This window comes from Onychomys torridus, chromosome 8 (assembly GCF_903995425.1).
Source record: "Onychomys torridus chromosome 8, mOncTor1.1, whole genome shotgun sequence".
Lineage (NCBI taxonomy): Eukaryota > Metazoa > Chordata > Mammalia > Rodentia > Cricetidae > Onychomys > Onychomys torridus.
The window spans coordinates 93,502,175-93,529,439 of NC_050450.1; the positions used below are offsets into that span (position 1 = coordinate 93,502,175).

Here is a 27,265-nt window from a genome sequence, read left to right on the forward strand (position 1 = left end):
GGCCGGCCGGGCGCGGGTTGCTGGGCGCGCGCTGCTCCGGCGGGGCCCGGTGGCCACAGCCGCCTCGCGCCAGCCGCCCGCCCAGGCGCGGCCAGCTGCGAGAGCGCCGTTAGCGCGGGGCCCCAGGCGAAAGGCGTCGCGCTCCCTCCGCCGCCCTGCGCGCCTCCTCGGGCGGCCCCGCCCCCGCTCCCATCCCCCTCGCGCTCACCTCCGGGCTGTGCCGAGCGCGAGGCGGAGCGAGGCGCCTGCCGCCGCCGCCGCCACCGCCACCGCCACCGCCACCACCGCCGCCGCCGCCGCCGCCGCGGTGCTGAGGGGCGAGTCTGCCCCCCGCGCCGCCGCTGACAGCAGGACCGCCGCGGGCTGCCAGTGCTCGCCGGCCGCGAGGCCCCGCCGAGCCCGACCGAGGCGCGGATCCTCCGTGGCGCGTCCGCGGGCGGCGCGGTCCTCAGCGGAGACCGCGGGCACGCGGGCTTGACCCCGAGGTGCGCCGCGCCCCTCAGAGCGGCAGGTAAGGACCAGGGGGAGCAGGGAAGGAGGGTCGGTGAGGGTGAGGTGACAGGGGCGTTCGCTTGCGACGCCTCAGTTGCGGGGCTTGGGGCGGGGGCGAGCCGGGAGACAGGGAAACGGTCTGCAAGTGCCGCCGGTGTCGACGACGTGAGGAAGGCAGGCTGCCTCCGAATGTGCGACCCAGGGCGGCTTCGGAGGGCTCCGGGGTTCGGCCACTTGGCTGTCACCGAGGTTAGTCTTGGTATTCGATACCTGGAGAGTCTTTGGATGACGGGGACCCGGGTGAGATGCGAGGCAGATTGCTAAACGTGGCAGGGAATGCGGTGCAGAACGAGTTGCAAAATGTGTCCCTGAATGCAGCATAGAAGTAGTTGTGAAATGTGCCAGGTAAAGGCTCAGGATGGGCTGGCCTCCGTGGCGTCGAAATGCATGGTAGAAGTGTTATTAGGAATATTAGTAATTCCTTTGGGGAAGGAGGTGTAGTATAATAAAAGACTAATAGGGCTCTGTGCTACATATTCTGTCATAGGAAATCAAGAGGAGCTGCGATAAGCAATTTTTTTGATATAGGGAAAGTACCCACGTGAAAGCAAAAAAAAAAAAAAGCAGATTGTTTGGTTGTGAGATGGGAAAGAAAAAATAAAATACAGGAGCTAAAATCATTTCAGGTTTTGTCATCAGCATGTAGAGCTTGCTGATTGTAGCCTGTCTTTCTGTTCCAGGTGTGGAATGTTTAAAATGTTTCTCACAAACATAAACAATGATAATTAGCATTAGGAAGAAGATTGGACATTTTTCACTCTCTCTTCTGCTCCTCTTCAGGGAAACAAACAAAAAACCCCACAAACAATAAAGACAAACCAACCAACCATCTTGACCATAATTGTGTGTTCAAGATCATTAGCCAAAGGGAACTGTTTTTCATCTGTGTCCCTGCCTTGGCTTTTACACAGGTGAAAATAAGTGGAACAAGGAAAACAAAACAATACGGTGAACAAAAGGGATACATTTTCAGGCGTTTTGAAGGGTTGGAGCCAAAAGCTATGTCAATGGTTAATTGCAGAGACTGGCAATAGTGAAATATTTTGGTATGTTCTAGCTGTTGGGATGGGATGGTGAGATAAGATAAAAACAGAATACATTAAATTGGCATAAAAAGCAACAACATGGATACTGTAGATGTAGTGTTCCTTGTAGCATTTGCCAGGTAAATTGTCTTAGAAATGTGAGCACAAAACAGAAACAAATGAAACAAATATTCCTTTTCTCCTTTTCTCTCTTCCTGATCCCTCCACCTCCACCTTTCTCTCTAAATGTGTGCGTGTGTGTGTGTGTGTGTGTGTGTGTGTGTGTATCTGCATGCTGCAAAACATTGTGACTTCCATTTAAGAACATCCTATTTAGAGAGAATTGTCAGAACATACTGGAATTTCAAAAGTAACAAAAGATGGCTAGATGAGCTATGTAATATTACATGTATATATACTGAGTGTCTATGTGACTAAAACAAAAGCAGAAATACCTGCTGTGTTCCCTAGGTTGTATTTAATTATTGATGATTTTAGTGTGTTATGTTTGAATTCTTTTAAATTGAATTACCTGGTTGAATGCCGTTGTTCTTATTATAGTATTTTGCCAGATAATACAAAAATTCATACTGATTGGCTTTGCCCTGGTTCCAGGATCATTTATTATTATCATTTCCTTCAAAAACAAAATTGGATTTTCCTTGATTTATTTGAACTTTAGTCTTTTCTGTAGATATTTCCTTTACCTTGAGGCTCTGTTGAAGCTAAAGAGAGAAGAGGGTCAGAAGAGAATAAAGAGCTGTTCTGTTGGGTCTTCCTGTTTTGTTCTGACTGGAAGCCGTATGTGCTGCCACCCCCTACTGTTTGTAAGAAGAGGTGTTGCAGAGCCCTGTTCTGTTCTTGTTATCACTGCCCCCTTGTGTAAGGGAAGAAATTGATAGCTGCACTTTGGGGAAACAATCTTCAGATTGTTCTGAATCATTAGAGTGGCTGTGTAGATTTATTAATCACTTGTTTACTTTGGAGTGCAGAGCTAGAAACATATCTTAGATTTGATGTCCCTTTTCAACAGTATCTGATATTAGTCAATTCAGATTGCTAAGAATGTTTACAGTATGTTCAGGAAAATGGTATTCTATTACTTCTAGTAGTAATAGTATATATTTATGTAGCACAAACTTTGTGCCAATCTTGTACATTGTTTATACTGTTTCAAAATCCTATGAGATATAGTTATTTCCATTTTACCCATGAGAAGTGGAAAACAGATCCATTTGCCAAAGATTATGTAGCTGAGATGTGGAAACACTGTTTCAGTTTAGAAACTCTGGTTCCAGATTCTGTTTTTCATCAGTATACTGTATTGTCTTTGTACATTAGCATTGACAAGGCATTGTCCATCATAGAGCAAATACTATTAGATGTGGATAAACCTGCCTACACATATACAAAGAGTAGTTAGAGTAGAACATTTCTCTTAGGAATGTTTTTAAATTTGCTTTATGTGATTACAAGCGATAAGTACTATTACTCAGGACTTTTCATGTGATCAAAAAATATTTATAGTAGTGGTTGCTTTGAGGGGAATCTTTAGAAATAAAAAATTACTTTCAGGTAGTTTGATACACACATACATACACATGAGCACAGGCACGCGCGCCATGTTTCTTTAAAAGTATCAGTAAAGCTTTATTGCTAATTTTATTTGGAAAATCAAGAAGAAATTATTATTTTCCCTCCAGATTTACATTTTGTGATCTGTTTATTTAAAAATATGATTAGCAAAAATGGATTAGATCTTTATGAATAATTAACTCTTTCAAACAAATGTTTGCTTAGAATTTTCTTAACACTTAAACCATTATTTTGTAGATTTTGATTACATATGAAATATTTACAAAAATGAATAAAATACAAAGAATAGCAGTGTAGTCCATGTTCCTCATATACTTTCACTTGTTTTAGGAAGTGACCATTGCCTCTCACAATTGTGATGATGATTTTCTTCTCTTTGCCAACCTGTTTCTGTCATTCTTTTCACAGAATTTCTTCTGATTATATTATGAATCATATATCTCATGTAACCAAATACTCCTTTACCTTAATATACATTTGTTGGTATTATGGAATTTAGGATATTTATTATGGACAAAATTTTCAGGATATAAAATTATATACTGCTGGGTGGTGGTGGCGCATGCCTGTAATCCCAGCACTTGGGAGGTGGAGGCAGGTCAACATATTGAAATATAGGCTCAGAAATGCTCTGAATTTGTATTGATAATATTCTACTTGCAAATGTAATTTGGTTTGCATCTTTACTGTAAAAATTTACAACCAACATTGTTAAACCTTAATTGGTTATTTCCTTCTCCCATCATTAACATTTTTCCTTTTGAGACAGGGTCCCCATATGTAGCCCAGATTGACACTGAATTGTCCTTCTGTTTCTGCATTCCTGGTGCTGGTATTAAAGGCATGTGCCACCTTGTCTAGCTGTTACTGATATTTCCTCACCTGGGGATGCTGGGGTGTAAGCCCAGGGCTTTGTGTATGCTGGCCATGTGCTCTACCATTAAGCTACACTCCTAGCTCCTCAACATTGATTCTTACTTATGCCATGCTAGCTCTCCTTCTTATAGTTGACTTTGTTCCTTTGGTATTTTCTAAATAATTATGAATTATTTTGAATGAAGAAGGATATAGACGCTAAACAGGAATATACTAATAACAAAAGTTCCAAAAGGGAAATACTGGGATGGTTGATAACTTACTGAGTGTGTAGTAGAATAACTATATGTAATAATGCATAAAGTTCTTTCTTTGTCATATTTCTTTTCTTTTTGAAGTACAGTTAAAATCTGAGACAGAATAGTTGGGCATACGAGTTGAATTATACTGGATTGAATCCAGAGTCACCCAAAGTTAAGGAGAATATTTTCGCTGATGGCATCCAGATTTTCTTTCAAGGACTTAGAGCAAGCTGCTACACATGGTGGTTTATTATTCTAGTACTAGTCTGAGCAAGGTAACAAATACTGGAAGCTAGCTTAATTATTAGACATTTCTCTTTTCTCTGTGAATTATTATTGGTTACCATTATTATTAACCAGTAACATGATCATATTTGCTTAATATGCCTGCAGTCACCAAATACTGTTATTTGGTGGAAAGATAGATCATACTGTAATGATACATTGTTTGTGCTTTATTATATTGTGAAGACTATCTCAGTTTATTTGAATTGCATGTTTTCTAGTAACATACTAGTTGAAATTTACTTAAGATTAAAAAAAATAAACAGAACAAGGAGATAAGGTGATAATGAAGAGTATGTGTCCCTGGTGAGTCTCTGGATAGAAGTGTTAAAAGCTTAAGGCTTAAGGGAGATATTTTCTATTGTGAAGTCATTTTCCTCTTAGAGGACAACTTACCGTTAGTCTTTAAGATCAAGGTTATTGGGTCTGGAGAGGTGGCTCAGGGGTTAAGAACACTGGCTGTTCTTCCTGAGGTCCTGAGTTCAATTCCCAGCACCCACATGGTGGTTCACAACCATCTATAATGAGATCTGGCGCCCTGTATTGGCATAAAGGCAGACATGCAGACAGAACACTGTATATGTAATAAATAAATCATTTAAAAAAAAAGATCAAGATTATTGTAGATGGAGAACCAAGAACTCGGTGTCTGAGTTTCAGAAAGCTTAAGCAGGTTATAGATGTGGAAAAAGTATGGACTTATTATTACTCTAAAAAGTTCTAAATAATTGTAGTACCATAATTATTTCTGGAAACACACTTTGTTAGACCAATTTACTTTTGTTTTGTAGTGCTAGGCATTGAACATGGGGCCTTGTGTGTATTAGGCAGGTGTTTTTACATTGAACTATATTTCTAACACAAATCATTTTATTAAAAAATCATTTGAAAACTATGTGGATGTTGAAAGTATCAAATGAGTTGATTGTTGTATGGGCCACACCAAAGTGTCTTGCTATGTTCAGCTTCTGTTTGCCTTTCTTTAGTTGATGATAATCATGACCAAGCTTAAGAGACAAAAGAGGGCATAAGATCTCATTACAGATGGTTGTGAGCCATCATGTGGTTGCTGGGAATTGAACTCAGAACCTCTGGAAGAATAGCCAGTGCTGTTAACCTCTGAGCTATCCCTCCAGCTCCCAGTTTCTGTCTTTTTTTTCAGTTATGATAGACACAGCCTTTGAAGTGTCTTTTTATTTAGAACTCAAGTTAATGTGATGTAAGTCACCTTAACCAAGCTATTGCATTTTAGTCAATGATCTTGGTGTGTTAAAAAAAAAATTTAGATTGCCTAGAATCGTGGTGGTGGTGGTGGTGGTGGTGGTGGTGTGTGATTTCATGCACATGAATGTGAGGTATACACCTGTGCATGTAGAGGCCAGAGGAGGACAGTGGATGCTTTCCTCTATTGCTCTCTTCATTCTTTTGAGACATAGGATTTCATTGAACTGGAAGTTTGCCTCTGTCTCCCAGTGCCGAGGTGCATACCTCCTATTTTCGAAGGGTGCTGGAGATTCAGACTTAGGTCCTCATGCTTGCACAGCTTTTTAACCCACGAACTGTATTCCCAGCCCCAGAGTGATAGTTTTAAATGTTTAGTTGATCATTTTACTATATTTAGAAGCTTTCTGTGCTTCTTATCATAGAAAAGATCAAATGAGAACTCTTTAGCAAACATATGAGGTAATTCATGGTCTTTTTCCTGCATCCTCTTTTGACTCATTACTTGCCATATTCGTTTTGAAGGTATTCAATAATTCTGAATTCCTTTAATACATAATAATCTCTTACATTTCCATACCTTTCTATATAAAGCTCTCTTTGCATTGGACTACCTATTCCCTTTATATTGTTCTGTAGGCAAATTATTCTTAATGTCTTGGTCTAAACAGTATCTTTTGAGTGAAGAAGGTTATTCTTACTCACCTAATTGGGTTTGAGTGTATTGTTCTATCTTCTCCCTTTGTATAGGTAAACATATTTAATTATTTATGTGACTGTCTCATTGCTAGCCTGTTAGATTCCTTGAAGCAGGACCCACTTTTCTTTCTTTCTTTCTTTTTTTTTTTTTTTTTTTCGAGACAGGGTTTCTCTGTGTAGCTTTGCACCTTTCCTGGAACTCACTTGGTAGCCCAAGATGGCCTCGAACTCACAGAGATCCACCTGCCTCTGTCTCCCGAGTGCTGAGATTAAAGACGTGCGCTACCACCACCTGGCAGGACCCACTTTTCATCTTTTATTTTGCATCAGTATAGTCAGTACATAGTGGGTACTCACTGACCACTTACTGAGTAAAGATTGTTTTAGTTATGCCTTTGAAACTTCATCCAGCTGGGCAGTGGTGGTGCACACCTTTAACCCCAGCACTCAGGAGGCAGAGGCAGGTAGATCTTTGTGAGTTCGAGGCCAGCCTGGTCTACAGAGCAAGATCCAAGAAAGGCACAAAGCTACAAAGAAAAACTCTGTCTCAAAAAAAAAAAAAAAAAGAAAGAAAGAAAGAAACTTCATCCTTTGCCAGATGTGGAGGCATACGCTTTTAATCCCAGCATTTGGGAGGCAGAGGCAGGGAAGCTATGTTAGTTCCAGGTCAGCCTGGTGTGCATAGTGATTTCCAGACCTGCCAGGGATACATAGTGAGACCCAGTCTCAGGAAAGTATAAAAAGTATCCACATGCATATACCTAAATCTAACTATTAAGACTAATACTTAGACTGTAATTAAAACTGTCCCTAAAGATAACTAGAATTTGTACTTTTTTTTATGTTTCCTGGGGTGGGGGCAGAGGAAGATTAGAAGAGCCAAATTACTTTCTTTATGTATTATAGAAATTAACCAATTATAACCCGTGGGCTAAATCCAGCCTATCACCTATTTTTATGTGTCCCGCAAGCTAAGAATAGTTTTTAGAATTTTTTAAGTGGTTGAAAAAATATTAAAAGCGTAGTACTTCATGATGTGAAAATTATAAGAATTAAAATATCTGTGTCCATAAAGACAAATTTATTGGAACATGCTCATTTGCTTACATATTGGCTGTGGCTGTTTTCAGGTCAACAGCAGAATTGAGTAGTTTCCATAGAGACTGTATGGCCTACAAAGCCTAAATATTTACTTTGTAAAAAAAAAAAAAAAAAAAAAAAAGTTTGCCATTCCTTATTCTATTCCATAGTCTGTGCCCTTAATGTTACTTTAATGTTAGGGGTTATATATGTCTATTGAAGGTATTTTATAGAAAATACCTATTTATTGAGGGAAAGTCACTACCTTGCCTTATTACTGCTTAAAAAACCCCTGTTGTACTTCCTTGGTAACATTCTTACATCTAACTCTATAGTTGGATTCTGTCCCAAGCAGAGCCATGTGCAGTGGCCACACCGTTAATCCCAATACTCAAGATGCAGAGGCAGGCAGATCTCTGAGTTCCAAGCCAGCTTAGTCTACATAGTGAGAGTTGTCTAATTAAAAAAGGAAAGAGATTAAGAAGAAAAAAATAAGTATCCCAAGTAGAGAGGAATTTGGAATATAGAATAGTTTTCTCTGCTTAGATTTCTGTTTCTTGTGTATTTGCCATTAAAAAAAAAAAAACGTTATGTGTCTATGTATTTGTCTTTGTCATACAGATACCCTGTGTGTAAGGTTTGAGTGTGCATTAGTTATTTTGGAAAATTGGAGCACTTCTAGGGTGTGTCGTTTTCTTAGATGTTTGTTGACTCCTGATGTCATTTCCTGATTTTTACTACTATTCTCTTTCTTTCAATTAAGGGTAGAAATTTTCTTTCTTTTTGGTATTTTTTGAGACCGGGTCTCACTGTGTAGCTGTGGCTGTCCTGGAACTCATTATGTAGACCAGGCTGGCCTTGAACACAAAGAGATCGAGTGCTGGGATTAATGGCATGTGCTTAGAAGTTTCATATTGTGTTTCAAAAGCTAAAATTATAACTCAGATTTCTGTGTCCTAGATATTTCTTCCATCTCTGAAAAATATACTTAAAAACAAGTAGCATATTAATTAGTATTTTCATTTTTCTGAAGTTTACTTTGATATTTTACTGTTTTCCTTTTGTGGCAAAGCACTGTGAAAAAGATTTTATATGATTTATATGTTCATTTAAATTTTTTATTCAAAACATTTTTTGCATGTGTGTGTGGTAATGTGCATTTGTGTATTTATATATGTGTGGACAGGTGTGTGTGAGTGTGTGTGGAGTGCATAGGTTGATGTTTTTTGATTGTTTCCTACTTTGTTATATATTGAGGCAATCTTTCATTTGCACCTGGATCTTGCTGATTTGGCTAGTTTAGCTAACCAGCTTGCTCCAAGAATTTTTTTGCCTTCCCAAAGCTAGGAATTACAAATAGGCCACTATTGCCTGCCTGGAATTTCTCTGGGTGTTGGAGGTCTGAACACCCTTCATGCTAGCATAGCAGACACTTTACCTGCTAAGAAGTTCATTTTTATAAATATTAGCAAGTATATCAGACATAAAGTTTACAAGGAAAAGTACATATAAATAAGAATGATGGAAAACTCTTATTTGTTCCAAATGGATTTTTAGAGCAGTAGACACACATTTCTTCTTAAATATCATATCAGCATATCTGGTCTTAAAAATAGACAGGAAGAAACATGGCTCTAGTTTTCTTTTTAGCTCTCGTTTTCTTGTTGTCATGGAAGCCCCCCTTTCATTGTGGATCTTTTTTTTAAAATAATAGATTATATTTATTGAACTTGGAAATGGGATCGAATATGTAGATAATATATGATTTAGTCATTTTAGACTTGGAGAATGTGCTTCAGATCTTAGTTTTTCTGCTTAAATGAAGGTGGTGTCTTTTTAACCCTTTGTTCCTAATCTTGCATGTGAGAGGGAGAGTGTCCTAGAAATTTCTAGTTGCTGGTTTATGAAAGCTTAATAGATGATTTGCTATGTTCTAGAAATCTGTTTCTGTTCCAGTTCCATGAAACTGCAGAGTTCTCTAGGCTTGTCAGCTGGGTGGTGGTGCAGGTATTTAGGTTTGTAGACCAGTGGAATGAAGACTTATGAAAGCACATAAACAAATAACCATTGCCAACCGCCTACACTAAAATCCTGCTTCATCATTGATCTTCTTTCTTCCTTTTCTAGAGTTTGAAAGAAGAGGAGAGACTTCCTTTGAAAGCTGTTAGATATTTCTAATATTAGAAAGTGACAATACTATTTAAGAAGCACTATTCAGTTTAAAAAGCCTTAAGTGGAATATGGTGGTATAAGCCTGTATTCCCAGTACTCAGGAACTTGAGGCAAGAGTTTGAGGCTAGCCTACACTACATAAGGGCCTGTCTAAAATAAACACAACAAAACAAAAAAGCAGCTTTGACTTTCTGCAAAGAGAAACCAATTGTGTAGTAGAAAGAACAGCGTTACGAGTTTTAAATCAGTAAAACAGGTGTGAATTATTGCTCTGTCACTCACAAGCTGTGAAGGTCTTTTTAAAAACGTACCTTGAGAAGGTTTTATGGTGATAGAATTAAATGATCTAAGTGAGAAAAGCTGTTTCTTGAAACAGTGAAACTGACAGATATTTTCCCTCAGTTTGGTCATGTAAATGTTTTCAACTTTTAGAAACATCTTTCCTTATTTTTTGAATAATGTGAATTTTGCTTCTCCCACTACTCACCAGTGCTCCAGGTTGATAGATTTTGTAGTTCTTTTTTCTAAACAATATAGGATTAGACAAGGTGAACTGTTTAGAGGATTTATTTCTGCAGTCTTTACTTAACAGTGACAACAATAATAAAACAAAGGACTTGTCTATCTGCTATATAAAAATATTCTGAAAAAGTTTTGTTCTTTCTATAGTATGGACAGTTGTTCAGAATCTCAATTTTAGTTTGGGGATATAGCTCAGTAGTTGAACACTAGTAGGGCCAAGGCCCTAGGTTCGATTTACAGTAGGAGAGCTGAGGACTGAACCCAGGGCCTTGTGCTTGCTAGGCAAGCGTTCTACCACTGCGCTAAATCCCCAACCCTAGAGAGGGAGGTTTTGGGAGAGGAAGATGGAAAGAGGGAGGGAGAGGAGAGGTGTAATGATGATCTAAATTAGTCTGTTAGTAATAAAACTCAGTTGTCAGATGTGGGGTATAAACCTGATTGATCAGAGAAGTGGCAGAGAAGCCACCAGTGACCTCCCTTCTCTCTCCTTCCTTGATCCAAAGGGCCATGACTCTTTCTAACCCCCTCCCGACTACTTCCCATGTCTTTCTATATGTCTTGGGTCCTCCAAAAGCTCTGTGGCTAATTTTGGTCAGCTAGTAGCTAGCTCTGCCCTCTGATTCAAGGTAAACTTTATTGGCAGTCTTGGGAGTGTCAGAGTGCAGTCAAAATATCCTACAACAGAGAGCAGAGAGGGAGAATGAGTCTGCACAAATCAATGTCCTTGTGCTAATCATAAAATAAAAAATAGTTTGTCTTGGGCTGGCAGTGTTTCTCAGTTTTTAGTGCTTGCCTAGTGTGCATGAAGTACTAGCTTTGAGCTCCAGTACCACTTAACCAAATTTGCTGGTACAGACCTATAATCCTGGTACTTGGGAGACAGAGGCTGGAGGTTAAGAACTTCAGAGTTTGAGGTCATCCTTAAGAAGTTCCAGTAAAGTTTGTCTTGAAAGTATCTCATTTAAAGCCCACTGGGAAAGACCACTTTTATGCAAGTTTGGTTCCCATTTATTGTTGTGCATCTTAAATAATTTATTTACTTTTATTTGCATTGGTGTTTTGCCTGAATTAATGTCTGTGTAAGGGGGTCAGGTCCCTTGGAAGTAGAGTTACAGGCAGTTGTAGGCTGCCACGTGGGTGCTGGGAATTGAACCCAGGTCCTCTGGAAGAATAGCCAGTGCTCTTAACCATCTTTCCAGTACCTATTGTTGCACATTTTTAAAATAATAAACTTTGTAAGGACTCTTCATCTTTTTTAAAAGATAATTTATCTCTGAATGTGTCAAAGAAGAATTGCTTAGCTGTTAACAATGTTAATTGTTACTATCTTTAATGAGGAATGGGTATTTCCCCCACTATTCTGCTTTTCTTTTTTAAATTACAGAGTAATATATCTGATTGTAACCATTAAGATAAATAAAATAAATAAAAAGGGTAAATAAAATGACAGTATTTTCATTTCTTAGCGCCTTCTCTTTTCTATTTACACTCCTTTTGTCAACAAACATTAGCTGATATTTGGATATTTTTCAGTGTCTTTCTCTTTGTTCAAAAATATATAAGCAAATATACATACATTCATAAGCTTTTTAAAAATAAAGGATATTATTTACTTGCTCAATGACTTGCCTTCTTTATTTAACCATCTATCACAGTTCTCTATTCAGGAAATAGAATTCTAATTTTAAAAAGCTGAATACTTAGTGTTCATAGCACCATCATTTATTGTTACTATCCAACTGATGGATGGTAAGATTTTTCTTTTCTTTTCTTTTTTTAAATCTGCTATCACTAACTATTAGGGCTACTAGTCCACTATTTTGACTGGAGAAGCAAGCATTCTGAATAAAATACTAGCAAAATAAATCCAGAAGTGCATTTAAAAGACAGTATATCATGATCAAGTAGGTTTATTCTAGGGAGGCAAGGACATTAAAATATTAACATCTTATTAAATGACCAAAGTTGTGAAATTAAAAATTACATTACTATCTTAGGGAGAGTTGGTAGGTTTTGTATTTGTAGACAGTGCAATGAGCATGCCTGCCCATGAGAATGACTGTAGTTTTATACAGTTCTTTGGTCTTGAAAGATGATAGACCAGTATTTATTTTGGAATCTTCGGGGACATTTTGTTTTTCTTTTCCCTGGCCTTGCTCTTATTACTGACCTTTGGTTGTTAAAGCCTGATAGCATTGGCAGTACAGACACATTAGCATTTCAGAAACTGGGGTGGATGATGTGGATGATAATCCTAGGACTGGTACCTTTAAGATACCATATATGATTGCATTAGGTTTAGCAAGCACTCTTTTGTTTTCGGTACAGATTGGAAATACTGGCCTAAATCCCCCTTTTAAAGATTTTTTTTCTTGTGCTTATTAGCAAAATTGTGTTCTGTAGAATGAGTATTTTGAGGCCATTATTCAGGACTGTTCTTGTATTTACCATCCATTCTGCCATTTGCAGCTCTAGGAGTGGTGGGTTCTGGACTGTTTTCTACACATGTACTGTTAACATGCTTACACACCCTGAGGTTATTAAGTCTAATCCTAAGAACTTTATCTGATTTATATTGTGAGAAGCCGGTGTTGCCAGTTCATCTTTTATGTCTTAGACTCTTATTCTTGACTCTAAAGAACTCTGTAAATCTCCTTTGGGATCCCCCAAATCCCTTTCTTTTCCTTAATTTTGTAAAGTTCAACAATTTTCCTGAAATACATTCTTTTGGTCATTATGAGTTAATATTGTCAGAAATAATTGTCCTTTTCAAAGATGTATTTTTTAATTTTAGAAAATAGTCTCTGAATTATTGTTTTTTTTTTTCTTTCTATTTTTACTCCGTTCCTTTCATTTTCTTTGGGGGCTCCTGTCATCAATATATACCTAGTTTTCATTTACCCACTTAGAGCTTTTCCTTTTTAGTATTTCTTGCAAATCTTTTTGAGTTTTAAGACTTTATTCTTTTCTATCACATACTTTCCTTCCTTCTTTCTGTGACATTTTTATTTGAAATTAATTTTTAAAATCTTTTAGAGTATAGCTGGGCCCAGTCCAGAAAAGCCTTTTCAAACTTCACAGAGCTTTTCTGTCTTTCTATAGCATTAACTATGCGACTTTGGGATTTCCTTGTTCTCTCTAGTTGAGTCTGAACCCTTTCTGTTCTGCACTCTTGTCCAACCCCAGTTTTACCTCTTCATAACCAGGAGTCTTCCTCTGTGCCTTCCTGAGCTAACTGTCAGTCATTTGTAAACGCCTTATGTCTTAATCTCTTTTCCACTTCATCTCCTTGCTGTAACTGCACACCTAGCTCCCATTCTAAAGGCTTGTTTCTCCCTTTGCAAGCTCCTAGTCATGTCTTCTCCTGCTGAGACAAAGATGGCCTCTTGGTTTCTTCTTCCTGTGTGTGGACAGCTTCAGGACTCATTGTCACTTTCCTGCTCCTCCAGTTGCAATTACTGTTGACTTCAGGATCTGTGCCGAGGGTCCTACTGATACTCTCACCTCTGCCACTTCCAGGATCTTGTCCTTACTTTAACCGTTCATTTCTGTGTTGGATGCTATACAGGTAATTTTGAACCCTGGGTGCATCTGTATTGTCTGAGAAATTTTGAAAAACCACAGATGTCTAGGACTCACTTTTGTTTATGCGGACTTGGTTTATGGGAGATGTGACTTAATATGTTAACAATTTTCAGGATGAGTTTAATGTGCAACCAGGATTTAGAGCCATGCCTCAGAACTTATCAATCACAGCTTTCCATAATATTTCTACCTTTTGGTTTTTTTTTTTTTTTTTTGGTTCACTTAATTGCACCTGCTCTTCTTTTCTCTTGCTGTGATAAGCCATTCTGACCAAAAGGAACATAGGAAGAAAAGGGTTTATTTGATTAACACCAGGTCACAATCTATGGAGGACTTCTCAAGCCAGAGAAGTCAGGACAAACTCTAGGCAGGAATCATGGAGGAATGCTGCTTACTGGCCGGCTCACTTCTTCACGGTAAGTTAGCGTTCCTGTATAGCCCAGATCCACATTTTCTAGGGATAGCTCTACCCATAGTGGGATGAGTCCTTCCACATCATCATTAATCAGGACAATCTCTCATAGTAGTGACCACAGGCTAGTCTGATCTGGACAATTTCTAACTTGAGGTCCCCTCTTCCCAGATGACTGTGTTGTGTCAAATTGATGATAAGAACTAACCAGCACAGTACACATTAGCCTTAATTCTTTTACCTTCTTGATACCTTTATACATCCCCATTGCTGGAATACAAGTGGAAATCACCAAACTCATAGTTGTGGTACTGGGCGGCGGGGGGTGGGGGTGGGGGTGGGGTGTCGTCTATCCCGAAGCTTCCTTCATACTTAGCTGTACCCTTAGCTCCTAATAGTACCTTTTCATTTATTATCTTTTCCATTCCATAACACTCAACTATCTTTCACTTCCTTTTCTGCTAGCTGGATTCCAAGCCTGTCACTAGAGTTGTTCTCCTGAATCTATTTTCAACCCATTTGAATCCTTGCCTTTGGTTGTTCTCACATGGTAAAACATAATACATACCAGTTAGTATCAGTGCTATGTTTTATAATTGTATACTTAATAAGTAACTATTGCTGGAGTAGAATAACTTTGTTAACTCTAAATTATTGCTTAGTCTCCAACAACTATTGTTTAGTATTCTGTTTTTTGGTTTTTTTTTTAAAAGATTTCTTTATTATGTATACAGTGTTCTCTGCACACCAGAGGAGGGCACCAGATCTCATTACAGATGGCTGTGAGCCACCATGTGGGTGCTGGGAATTGAACTCAGGACCTCTGGAAGAGCAGCCAGTGCTCTTAACCTCTGAGCCATCTCCCCAGCCCTCTCTGGTTCTTTTATATTCTTGTTCACTTAAATGATTATATTTTTTCCTTGAACTCAGATTTCCAGCATTCCCTTTCTATCCTCCTTCTCGCACTAAGAAAATAGAAATAATCTTCTTGTCACCTGCATCTTTACCAGTGTTACTATAGATCAACCATCTTTCTTCTTTTCAGTTGTCCACTAGAGTCCATTTGCCCTCTCACATTTTCAAGGACACTGTTTCTGTATTTTTCTTTTTTCCTTTTCTAGACCACTGCTAACAACTAAAAAATATTCCCATTTCTTCAATTTTAAAGAAACTCTCTCTTGACCATCTCTTTCTAGCTACCATCTTTTCTCCCATTTATACTAGATGTCACAGAAGTGAGTTATCTTTACTCACTTGTCTGATATTTCTCTTTTCACAGCTTTTTGCTAAATGTATAGGTAAATGATTCATTGGTAAATTTATAGAGTTGGCCAGTCATCACAATTTAATTTTAGAATGTTTCTATCACCCCAGAAAATTTCCTTTATCTTGTTGCAGTCAACTACTGTTCCTAACTCCAGCTCTAGGCCATGTTAAACTGTGGATCACGATTCCATATGGGCTTACACAGTGAATGTGAGGGTCATGAAACATTTGACAACAGTAAGAAAGTTCTGAACATGGAACAACCAAAAATGAATCTAAAGCCAATGTGTAATGAATCCAAGATGATTTTGGTAGGGCTTGCTCATTGTATCACTTTATTTCAGCCTTGGTTTTGAACATACAACTAGTGCATTTTGGAGTGTACATTGCATCAAGGCATACAACTCCAGTGAACACCGCCTGACATCTTGGCTAGAGTTGATATTGTTGTATGTTATGATTTGTGGCCCCCTCCCCCGTATATGGTTTTCTGCAGTCATAGAAAACAGTAATTTAATTTTGGGAAACAAAGACTTTTAATGTTTTTCTATTGTCATTCTTCATGACATTATCAGCTCAGTGTTGTATTTCAACTTAGGCTGCATTGTGCTAGAATGTTGATTTTAAAAGTTGTTGATATATTTTGGTCTGGAAGATAGAATTTCCAACAATTTCTGAAGTGGATCTAAACACACTTTTGCCATTTTATACTATATATTTATGTAAAATGGTGTTCTCAGCACTGACAGTTATAAAATAAAAGTATTGATCAACTAAGAAAAATGCTGAAGATATGGTATATCATGTAGTATCAACTATTCAGCCAAGATTTAATTATTTTTGTAAAAATAAATAAGCACATCCATCTCATTAGTTACAAATTTGCTTTTGTCTTTAATAAATGGTAAAATTTTATGTATGCCAAAGAATTATCTTAAACTTCTTAATGATTTATTATCATGAAGTGTTTGATTTGTATATCTACTTTAATTACCTGTAACACCTGGGATTGTGTAAAGATTTTTCTGGGTTGAAAAGGGATCATGAATGGAAAGTTGAAGAAACTGCTGGAGTAAACACTGCTTTTTGTTTTTATAACTGGCATTTGGAAATTCATGATATGCAGTTTTGTTTTACAAATACAAATCTAATCTTTTGCTTCTGGCTTCTTTGCTTTAGCGTGTTTTTAAGGTTAATTTGTGTTGATCATGTATCAATATTTCATTTCATTTTCCTGATGAATATTATTCCATTGTGTAATGTACCATTTTGTTTATCCATTCACCAAATGGATGTTTGAATTCTTTCCAGTATTTGGCTTTTATGAATAATGGTGTTGTGAACATTCATACACAATGTTAATGTGGATAAATGATTTAATTTCATTTGGGCCCATTCCTAGGATTGGAATTGCTGGCTTCGTGATTAGTTTGAATTACTTTTTGGTGTTAGGTAAGGATCTTAAGTTTATTCTCTGTATGTTGACATAGCTAGTTGCTTCAGAATAATTTGTTGAAAAGATTATCCTTGCTTCCATTAAGTTGTCTTTGTATCTCTTGAAAACAAGTACCTGGGGTAATATGGAGGAATCATTAACACTGGCTGTTTTACTGCCTTGAATTTCCTGCTAAATCCTTAGATAATCAATTAGTTCATTGCTTTCTCCAGATAGGACTACTGTAACTCCAGAAGAATAAAGACCCTGCTCTCTCCCAGCAGGTGCCACTGGGATGGTTAAATTATCTGAGGTCTGCAACCAAGTTAAGTCTTGTATTTTAGTGGAAACGAAGTTGCTGGTTTTCAAGACATTCCCTACCTTGGTTGAACCACATTTTGGAGGATGCAAATGCGAAGACAGAGAATAGCTCCAGGAGGAAATAGCAAAAGCATGGGTAGTTCTTCTCCAGTTAACAATCCCTAGTATCGATGAGTAAACACTTCTTTGTTGTCTGCTTTTGAATGGCTTCCAGAGTATTGAAAAGTCAGCTCTCTCTATTTTGAACTGTTCCAGTCAGGCTTTCTCCCCCATCTTTTCACTGAAATTGCTTATCATGGTTATCAGTGGCTTTCACATTATTTAGTCAGTGGTCCTTTTTAAGACTTGATTTTGCTTGTCTTATTTGCACTATTTGGTACACTTGCTTACTGTGCTGGCTAGCTTTAAGCCTACTTGATACAAGTTAGAGTTATCTGAAAGGAGGGAACTTCAATTGAGAAACTGTCTCCATAAAATATGGCTTGAAGGGCATTTACTTAATTAGTGATTGATGGGGGAGGGTGGTGCCATCCCTGCACTGCTGGTCCTGGGTTCTGTAAGAAAGGAGACTGAACAAGCCATGAGGAGCAAGTTAGTAAGCAACACTTCTCCATGACCTCTGCATCAGCTCCTGCCTCCAGCTTCCTGCCCTGTTTGAGTTCCTGTCCTGACTTCCTTTAGTGCTGAGCAGTGATGTGGAAGTATAAGGCTTTCCTTATTTGGAAATAAACCCTTTCCTCCCCAACTTGTTTTTTGGTTATGGTGTTCATCACAGCAATAGTAAGCCTAACTAAGACAGTTATTATCTTTTCCTTGAAATCCTAACTTCTAGGATTTCCACTATTTCATATGTTGTATGTTCCATGTTAGTGGGCATCTTCCGTTTATTTGTTTTCATCTTTACAACCTATTGAGCTTTTGGAATGCTCTATAGAAATTTTTTTATCTTCTTTTTCTTAAGACATTGCTTCCTCTGAAGCCTTAATTGGTGCATGTAGCTGGAGTTTTCCTGCCTGGCCCATGGTCTGGACAAATCTCTCTCACCCTCCAGTCCCACAGCTGCTCAGACCCAACCAAATGATAGGAAATCACAACATGTCCACATGGTTGGGCTTTCCCGGCTGACCGCCTAGTTATTTCCGGTTCAAAATTGCCATTTCCAGGTCAGAATATCTGGCGTGACTAGGACTCCGTGGCTTTACATGGTTGCGTAAAGCGCGCGGCCATGTAATCTACGCGCATGCGTGGAGAAGCCACATGCGGTCCTGTACGCATGCGGGGCTCACTCTTTAAGAAGCCAGCTTTGCACAGGGGTCTCTCTCCTCTTCCCCTCTCTCTCCTCTCTTCTCTTCTCTCTCTCCTCTCTCTCTTGTCTCCTCACTCACGTGTGTGCTTCACACAGGCCTGTCACTCACGTCTCTTCCTATCCTATATTAATAAACAGCTCTTCTGTGGATTTGTCGTGTTCGGGACGTGTTACTCGCGGGGTAAGAGCGCCAACTAAATAACTAACATTAGTGCTGTGAGGGAACGGGTGCTTCTGGGCACTTTGCGCCTGGAAACCCGGGAACGAGGGACGGAAACTCTGCGCTACACTATCCGGGAACTCTGCTCCGTTCGCGACAGATCACTCTCCATTAGCCTGGTTGCACAAATCAGCATGCAACACTGCTACTGATTGGCGAGTCTTGGCTTCTTGTTATCTACTTCTTCTATCTTAAACTAACCCATTTCTATTAATCTATACTTTGCGACGTGACTTGTGGCTTACCGGTACCTTTCATCTCAGTTGTCATGGTGGCGGCTGGCAGTGTCTCTCTGACTCAGCCTTCCACTTCCCGGCATTCTCTTCTCTGCTTGTCCCGCCTATACTTCCTGCCTGGCTACTGGCCAATCAGCATTTTATTTATTAACCAATCAGAGCAACACATACAGAACATCCCACAGCAGGTGCTATAAGACTTTCTTGTAGGTCTCAAAGCACTGGAGCTGGAGTTAGAGAAAGATGTCCTTTTTACTCCTCGCATGTGGCGTTGAGGTCATTCTCTTCTTTTTCTAAAATTCTCTGGCTTTGAACTACATGTCATCAGATTATATTATTTACAACCTCAGTTGATCGTAACTCCTGGTTCATTCCCTATAATGAGTTTGATTTTGGTTATTTAGAGTTAGAAAAAACTTTGCAAGTAAAAGGCTCAGCTCTCCACAAGATTGATCTTTATGCAGATACCAGCCAAAAGTCTAGAAACTGACCACTCTTAATTTTTGGTCAGTGGACTACAAATTTGAGGGTTCTTACCATCTTCTTGGGTTTGACAATTCATGAGAACAGTTCAGAGGAGTCAGGAAAGCAGTGTGCTTACAGCAATAGTTTTATGGTATAGCATCACAGATTTAAGTCACAATGTGCTGAAAGAAAAGGTATAGAGGGTGGGAGAGATTTCCATATGGGGCTGGTATCTTTCCCCTGGGGAGTCAGGGCAAATCTTCCTGTCACATGGATGTTTGACAATACACACACACAGTATTGCCAACTTGAGAAGCTCCCACAAGCCTTAGTATCTAGTGTTTAAGGAGATTTCATTATGTAGGCATAATTGAATTATTGGTCATGGATTGAACTCAATCTGTAGCTTTTCTCTTTATTCTGGTCAGGTTGATATCCCATGGCTCAAAGCTACAGCTCACCAGTCACATGGTTGGTCTTTCTTGTGTGGCCAGAACTCTTTTGAGTTATATTGTTAGCATAAACCGTCTAGGAGCTACTGTTAATCCTACCATGAATGAAAAAGATATTTGAATCACTTAGGAAATTACCAGGATTTAAAGACTACCTCTCAGGAACTGGCAGACACATGTCAGACAAATTATTACCCAGAGTCACCGTCTCTTTTATTTGTTGCTCTCTTTTTCTTAGCAATACTATTTCTTATATTAATCCTTGGTAATTTTGATCATGAGATATTTTTTCAGCATTTAGATTTTTCAGTATTTTGAATTTAACTTATAAAAATGGTGTAATTTTCCAACTTAGTCATTCTTTATTAACAACCAAAGAATCCCCATAATTTCAGTTTTATGCATCTTATTCTCTATTGTTTCTTTACATCTTTCTCCTTCTAACCCCGATTTACAATCTTTTAACCCTACGTGGTTTTCTAATCTGTTGATTCTACTGTTGTTCATGCTGTCTCTCAGTAGCCTTACTCCCTTTCTTTCTTGTAAGATTTGTAAACCTTGTAAACCAATTCTGATTATCCCAGCATACAACCCTTGATATTTCCGTTAGAGAAACTTTGTTGTTGTTGTTTCTTAGTAGTGTTGGGCTTAACTCAGGGCCTTGCAATATGAGGCAAGTTCTGTACTACTATTGAGTTAAACACTAGGCTCTCAAATTTCTTTTCTTGATTCATTGTCCTTACAGAGCCAAAATTGCATTCCTGTTAAATCCAGCTTTCCACTTTTTCCATGCCAGCACCCATGTAGCTGAATGTGGTTAGTGAAAAGCATACAACATTACTGATTGGTTTTATTTTAAATTCATGACCACAAACCTCAAGTGGGACCTTAATCCTTCCAGGTAATCATGTTATATAGTGCAGGAGTAGGGTGGACCTTTTTTTTTTTTTTATGGTTTTTCCTTTCACCTTATACTTTTAACACTTTCCATCCTTCTCTTAACTAATGCCTCTTCTTCATTTTTTACTGAAAAAGTTGAGAGCAGTCCTCTAGAAGCTACTTCTAAGCAGCTACTAACGTTTACATCTACCTATTGTGAAGAAGTATGCATACTTCCTTCTATTGGCAACCATTTTATTTGTGCAGTAGATTCTATCTCCTGATGCTATTTAAGGACGCTACTTAAGCTAGGCACATGCCTTTGATCCTGGCCCTCAGGAGGTAAGATAAGGCAGATCTCTGAGTTCAAGGCCAGCTTGGTTTACAGAGTGTGTTTTAAGATAACCAGGTCTCTGTAGAGAGAGACTCTGTCTCAATAAAATAATAACTGAATAAATATAATAAAAAAGAATGCTATTTCAGCAATTCTTTTTTTCCTTTGCACCTCTACAACTAATTTTGATGTTTAAAAAATTTCTTATTTTCTGTGTATGTGTAGTTATATATGTATACATGAGTATAAGTGCACATGTGCATGTTTGTGGAGGCCAGAGCTTGAGTTAATTTTATTCAGTGTGTTATAATCTTTTCTGTGACTTTCCAGTGCTCTAGTTGTTTCCTATTGGATCAGTGGGATAGCTCAATTTGATTTTCTATTATATGTACCCTATTATTTCCAGCACTTTCTTGCTTTCTAGAACACGATGCTCCAGGCTCAGCTACATTCCTGTCCTGTTTTATAATCTTATATTTCTCCATGGAGCCATAGATTTCTTTTCTATTTTAATTAAGGTATGACTTATAAGGAATAAAATGTAAATAAAGTAAGGTTCAGTTTAATGAGTTTTAACAATTGTATACACTGTCTTAGAGCTTCTGTTGTTGTGATGAAACACCATAACCAAAAAGTAAGTTAGGGAGGAAGGGATAATTTGGCTTACACTTCCATTTTACTGTTTATCTTTGGAGGAAGTCAGCACAGGAACTCACACAGGGCAGGAACCTGGAGGCAGGAGCTGATGTAGAGGCCATGGAGGGGTTTACTGGCTTGCTCCGCTGCTTTCTTTTTTTTTTTTTTTCTTTCTTTCTTTCTTTCTTTTTTTTTTTTTTTTTTTTTTTTTTGTGGAGCTGAGGATCGAATCCAGGGGCCTTGCACTTGCTAGGCAAGTGCTCTACCACTGAACTAAATCCCCAACCCTCCGTCTGCTTTCTTATACAAACCAGGATGACCAGCCCAGGGTAGTCCCCACCCACCATAGGCTGGGCCCTCTCCATCAATCACTAATTGAGAAAATGCCCACAGCTTGGTCTTATGGAGGCATTTTCTCAGTGAGGTTCCCTCCTTTCAGATGACTCTGACTTGTGTCACATTGACATAAGACTAGCTGCCACACAATCTGTATGGCTGTTACTTCAAACAAGATAAAGAACATATTTATCTTTTAAGAAAGTTATTTTATGCAGTTAACTCTTCCAACCAATAGCCCCCCCCTTCTTTTAACTTCTTTTTAACTTTGCCTAGTGTTCTACTTTATGTGCATGAATTATAATGAATATAGCCCTAGCTGTCCTGGAACTCCCTCTGTAGACCAGGTTGTCCTCAAACGCACAGAGATCCGCCTGCCTCTGCCTTCTGAGTGCTGGGATTAAAGGCGTGCGCCACCACACCCAACTTCACTTTTTATTCTATTATAATTATTTAATATCAGTTTTGAGTCCAGTTATGAAAGAGTACTATATAGTATTTTGGACAGGGAAATTTAGTATAATGAATTAATAATTATAAAAAGAAATTGGAGTAATGAGAGCTTGATTAGGAAGACCCAATATGGAATATAACAAATAAAAGGAGAGATTGTTACTTCTATACTTAGAAAGTTCAAGGAAGAGTGCTCCCCCAACCCTTGGTTGACATCCAGATTCTGCTGGAAAGGTCATGACCATGGCTCTCTGAATGGCAGAGAAATTGTATGGTGTATCACACAGGTGGAACTTTCTTGAAATTTGGCCTCTAGAACTTCTCTCTTTCCATGGTAAAATGTACTGGTGGTTACCAAAAGTATTCCAATATAAAACCACCAGAGGGAAAGTGCTGACTGTCAGATACTCTTGCTGCTATGCAACACTGAAGTGGGGGACTGGAGAAGTTGCACGAACTGCCGTGAGTAGTTGGATGCTAGAGCAGCTGTCTGTGCTATAGGAACCAAATACTGGAGAAGCCACGTGCTCTGGGACCTAGAAGCAAAACCATTTCTTCCCACAAGTTCTTGCCAGTGCCCTCTTTACTCATGAAGTTTACCACTGCCCCAATTGGCAAAGAAAATATATACAAAGGGCTCAGGTCTGTTTGCAGAACAAATGAAGAATGAATTTAGAGCTGGAAGGCTTTAAGTCACATTTTCTTCTCTTCAGCCTCTTTAAGTTTCAGTTGTATGGTAGCAGTTTATATAAAAGAATGGTAAAAGTGAAGGCAAACCCATCTGTGTTGTGACTGGATATGAGGTTGTGTCAGCTTGTTTTATCTTGGGACTTTATCCTAGCTGTAGTTTATTTTAGCCTACCATCAGCTTCAAAAGTTTTGAGGTGACTTGGACCTTTTCATCAGAAGGACTTGGTATCTGCTCTGGCAAATTTTCAGAGCTCTCTTTCAGTGTTAGAGTTGAGCCACTTTACAGGCTGGATGACAAATGTCTTTGCTTTATGCGTCTTGTATTATTTCTTAAAAATTAGCATATACATTTATATTTTGTTATTTCCTTATCCTGAAAAGGCAGTACATAATACGTTTTGCATTTTGACATTCTTAGCATTGTGTTGTGGGAATTAATACTACTTTGTAAGGATCTTTTTTTTTCTCTTTTTTTGCAGCTATATGATTTGTCTTGGTCAATTCAGTGTCCAACATGTTGCAGTGTAGCAGGAATCTTAAATAGTCTTATTAATAAAATCAAACACGAGGCCAGTTATTGGGGTGAATGCTGGAAGATCAGAGAATCAGAACAAGCCACAGCTACCTCACCTCAACAGTTGGGTATGGCATTTTTTTTTGTTTTATGTGTTTTGCAATTTTTATGCATAAATATTTTTTTCCTTCAAGGATTCTGGAATTTAAATCTTGACTTTAGGAAGCCCTTCAATTCCAGATTTTAAAATACTCTACCTCCTCCACTCCTCCAAATGCCTACCTAATAATATTCTATAATTTTAAAGCAAATTTCATGAAATGTCAATCAAAGTAGTTTTTAGTGAACTTCATTTTATTTCTCTTGATAATTTTCTACAAATTGAATGTTTTACCAGAAGTATATCTAGAAGAATCATTTTAATGTTGTGAACTCCTAGGAAGATTATCAGAAAATTAATAGAGAAAATAGGATTTTAATAGCTCTTGGAAGGGGCATACTAAAGAGGAAGACTAGGATGATTTTAGAGCAGTTGTTCTCAGCCTTCCTAATGCTGCAACCCTTCAATCCAGTTCCTTAGATTGTGGGGACCCCAACCACAAAATCACTTTGTTGTTACTTCATAACTGTAATTTTGCAACTATTATGAATCGTAATATAATAGGACATCTGATATATGACCCCAAGGTATCGTGACCCACAGATTGAGAACCACTGTTGTAGAAGACAAGATTGAAAGGTGGTACTAGTTCTTAGGTGATAGGAAAGGAGCTGTAAAGTGGGGACACAGGGTTTACTTTATTTTGTTTATTTATTTGGTTTTTTGAGGTAGAGGTTTCTCTGTGTAACCCTGGCTGTCATGGAACTCATTCTGTAGACCAGGCTGGCCTCGAGGATCCACCTGCCTGTGCCTCTGGAGTGCTGGGATTAAAGGTGTGCACATGGAGTTTAAAGTGTAAGTGGATTAATTTAGGCGTGTGCCACCACCACCCCGGTATGCAGATTAATTTAAAATTCTGCTCTTAAAACTTTAGTCATCTTTTCTCTGTTTTTTTTAAATCCCTGATTTCTGACTTTGTTTTGATTTGTTCTTGTGCTTTTTTGTCTCTCCATGATAATTTTATTAGCTGTTATTGTGACTATTTTAGTTCATGTTATACTCACTACTCCTTTATGTTCTGATCCAGAAAATTATCTTGGTAATCCTCTTGACATATTTTTGTAATTTATTACTTTAAGGTCAGAGTTTTTTTTTTTTCCCCTAATTTTTAGCTATTGGTCATCTGATCTACCATTGACTCCCCATTTAAAATTGTACTCTAGGGCTGAAGAGACAGCTCAGTGATTAGGAATACTGGTTGTTCTCCCAGAGGACCTGGGTTTGATTCCCAGCACCCACCCCTCTGTAACTCCATTGTCAGGAGATCAATGAATTTTCTGGCCTGTGCAAGTACTGCATGATTGTGGAATATACACATAAAAATAAATAAATCTAAAATAGTTTCAAGTTTTACTCTACTGAAAATAGAATACACAGTTCTACTTGTGTTTACTCTCCCAACCTATCTCCCTTATTTGAATCTTTATTTTTCATTAAATTTGTAACAGCTGTTTTAAACTCATATAGTTCATGTATTTGTGATAGTAGCTTATGGGTTGTGATATACAGTAGAGTCCAAATACAAGTGACTGAGCATTGGAGCTGCTGTCACTACCAAATGCTCACCTAATCACAGTTTTACTCCTTTCTACTCCACCAAGAACATCTTTCATGGCTAAAGCCATTCCTTCTTTGATTCTGCTTCCAGGATTTTTATCTTAATTACTATAATACCTATTTTTAATAATTGAGTTTTAGATGTGTTAACATCTCACTATTCCATCATTTTACTAATAAATAATTTAACGTTACCAATGTTAACAGCTACTGTTAAATGATTCTGGGGATGTTCTAGGGAATAAATGTCTTTATTGAACTAGTTGTATCTTTTTCCTGTACTTTTTACATATTCAGTTGGGTTTGTGCTCAGCCTCATGTAACAAAAATCTAAATGTATTGGCTTAATCAAATAGGACTTTTTGGGGGGCGGGGTAATAGGAAATCTCTATATAGGCAGTTCAGGGGTTATGGCAGTTCTCCAGTGTATTAAGGGTACAGAATCCTCTATTCTTCTTTACCATCTTTTATAGTGGCTTTCTCCCTGTGATAGCAAGGTAGTTGTTATGTCTCCAAACTGCTCCTTCAAGGCATTGCCCACAAACCTTATGTTTTAATCTCATTGATATTAACTGAGCTACATGTTTGGTCACAGGCTCATAGGCTGCAGGGGAGGTTGAGAATCTCTTGTTTTAGGTACTTTGCTTCCTTACCCAGAATAGTATTCATCTAATGTGGAAGATAGACTTTTGGCCAGATAACTAGCTATTAGCAGATGATAGGCAAACATACATTTTTGTTCTTTAAAACAGCCCTACACATTGGTATGTTCATTGCCAAGGAGAAACTTCGTCAGAGGCCAAGTATGGTGCAGTCCCACAGAACCTCATTGGGATGGAGGTTATGAGCACAGTTTAACCTGTCCAAAGCCCATCCTCTCTGCATTCTATTGTTTACATAATTTTGTTCACTTTGACTCTTATTTAAGTAAATATTTTGCATGAGTACTATTAGAAATATCTTAATTAAATCTGATGATCTTTTAAACTGTTACGTTGGTATTTAAAGTAAGTCTAATGACTACAGTCTTTTATTCACATAATATTTTGATTAATGAGAGTAATTTTTTTTTTTTTTTTACAAGATAAGGAACAAATACCTGGGAAATCAGATTACTCTGTTTTCAGGATGTCTTAGATGGTACCTACTTTCTTGTTTTAATTACTTCTCTTCGATACTTAAGCTTTGCTCAAGCTGTAATGAGGTTTTCCTGTTCCATGTTGAGAAAAGTAATGGTGTTCATATAAGGATGGTTTATGAAATTACAGTGCAGCTAATAATAACAGTTTTCTTGATCTGTAGCCCAAAATAGACAAATCAAGAATTTTGAGGAAAATAAATGAGGAAAAACTTTAGAAAACTTTAATGGTGTGCAATTAAGGCTCCAGAATTAGGATACAAATGACAAGGTGAATCTCACTGAGTATGATTTAGATATTTTGATTTTTAAAGCCAGCAGTCTGAAACAGCTTTGAAAAAAATTTTTTTTTCCAGAAGACAAAGCCAGAAAGAAGCAAGACTAATGTTCTGCTCTCCTTTAGGATGGTAATATTTTTAGCTGGGAAGGTTTTTGCATAAATGTGACTTTGAACTTACTTTGAGGGATTGTTAACAGAAATTATTTTCTTATGCCAGAGCACGCATTAAACATAAACTAGTTCACTTAAACCTCTAATCTCCCTTTCTTGTAAAGTCTGATGATACACAGTCTGTCTGTTGTGAATGGTACTTGGATTCA

General features: G+C 38.1%; 1 protein-coding gene across 10 annotated transcripts in view; it reads left to right on the forward strand.

Moving 5' to 3' along the window:
- The first annotated feature begins 466 nt into the window (after positions 1–466).
- Positions 467–27,265, forward strand: part of Tanc2 (tetratricopeptide repeat, ankyrin repeat and coiled-coil containing 2) — a 332,046-nt gene continuing 305,247 nt past the window's right edge. For 9 of the 10 annotated variants that reach the window (XM_036197446.1, XM_036197448.1, XM_036197449.1 and 6 more), the window contains exon 1: positions 467–511. The gene's annotated coding sequence lies outside the window, so the exon portion shown is untranslated. Of the gene's footprint in view, positions 512–23,914; positions 23,939–27,265 lie in introns of those variants that run through there. The other variant, XM_036197447.1, reaches the window with a different exon arrangement.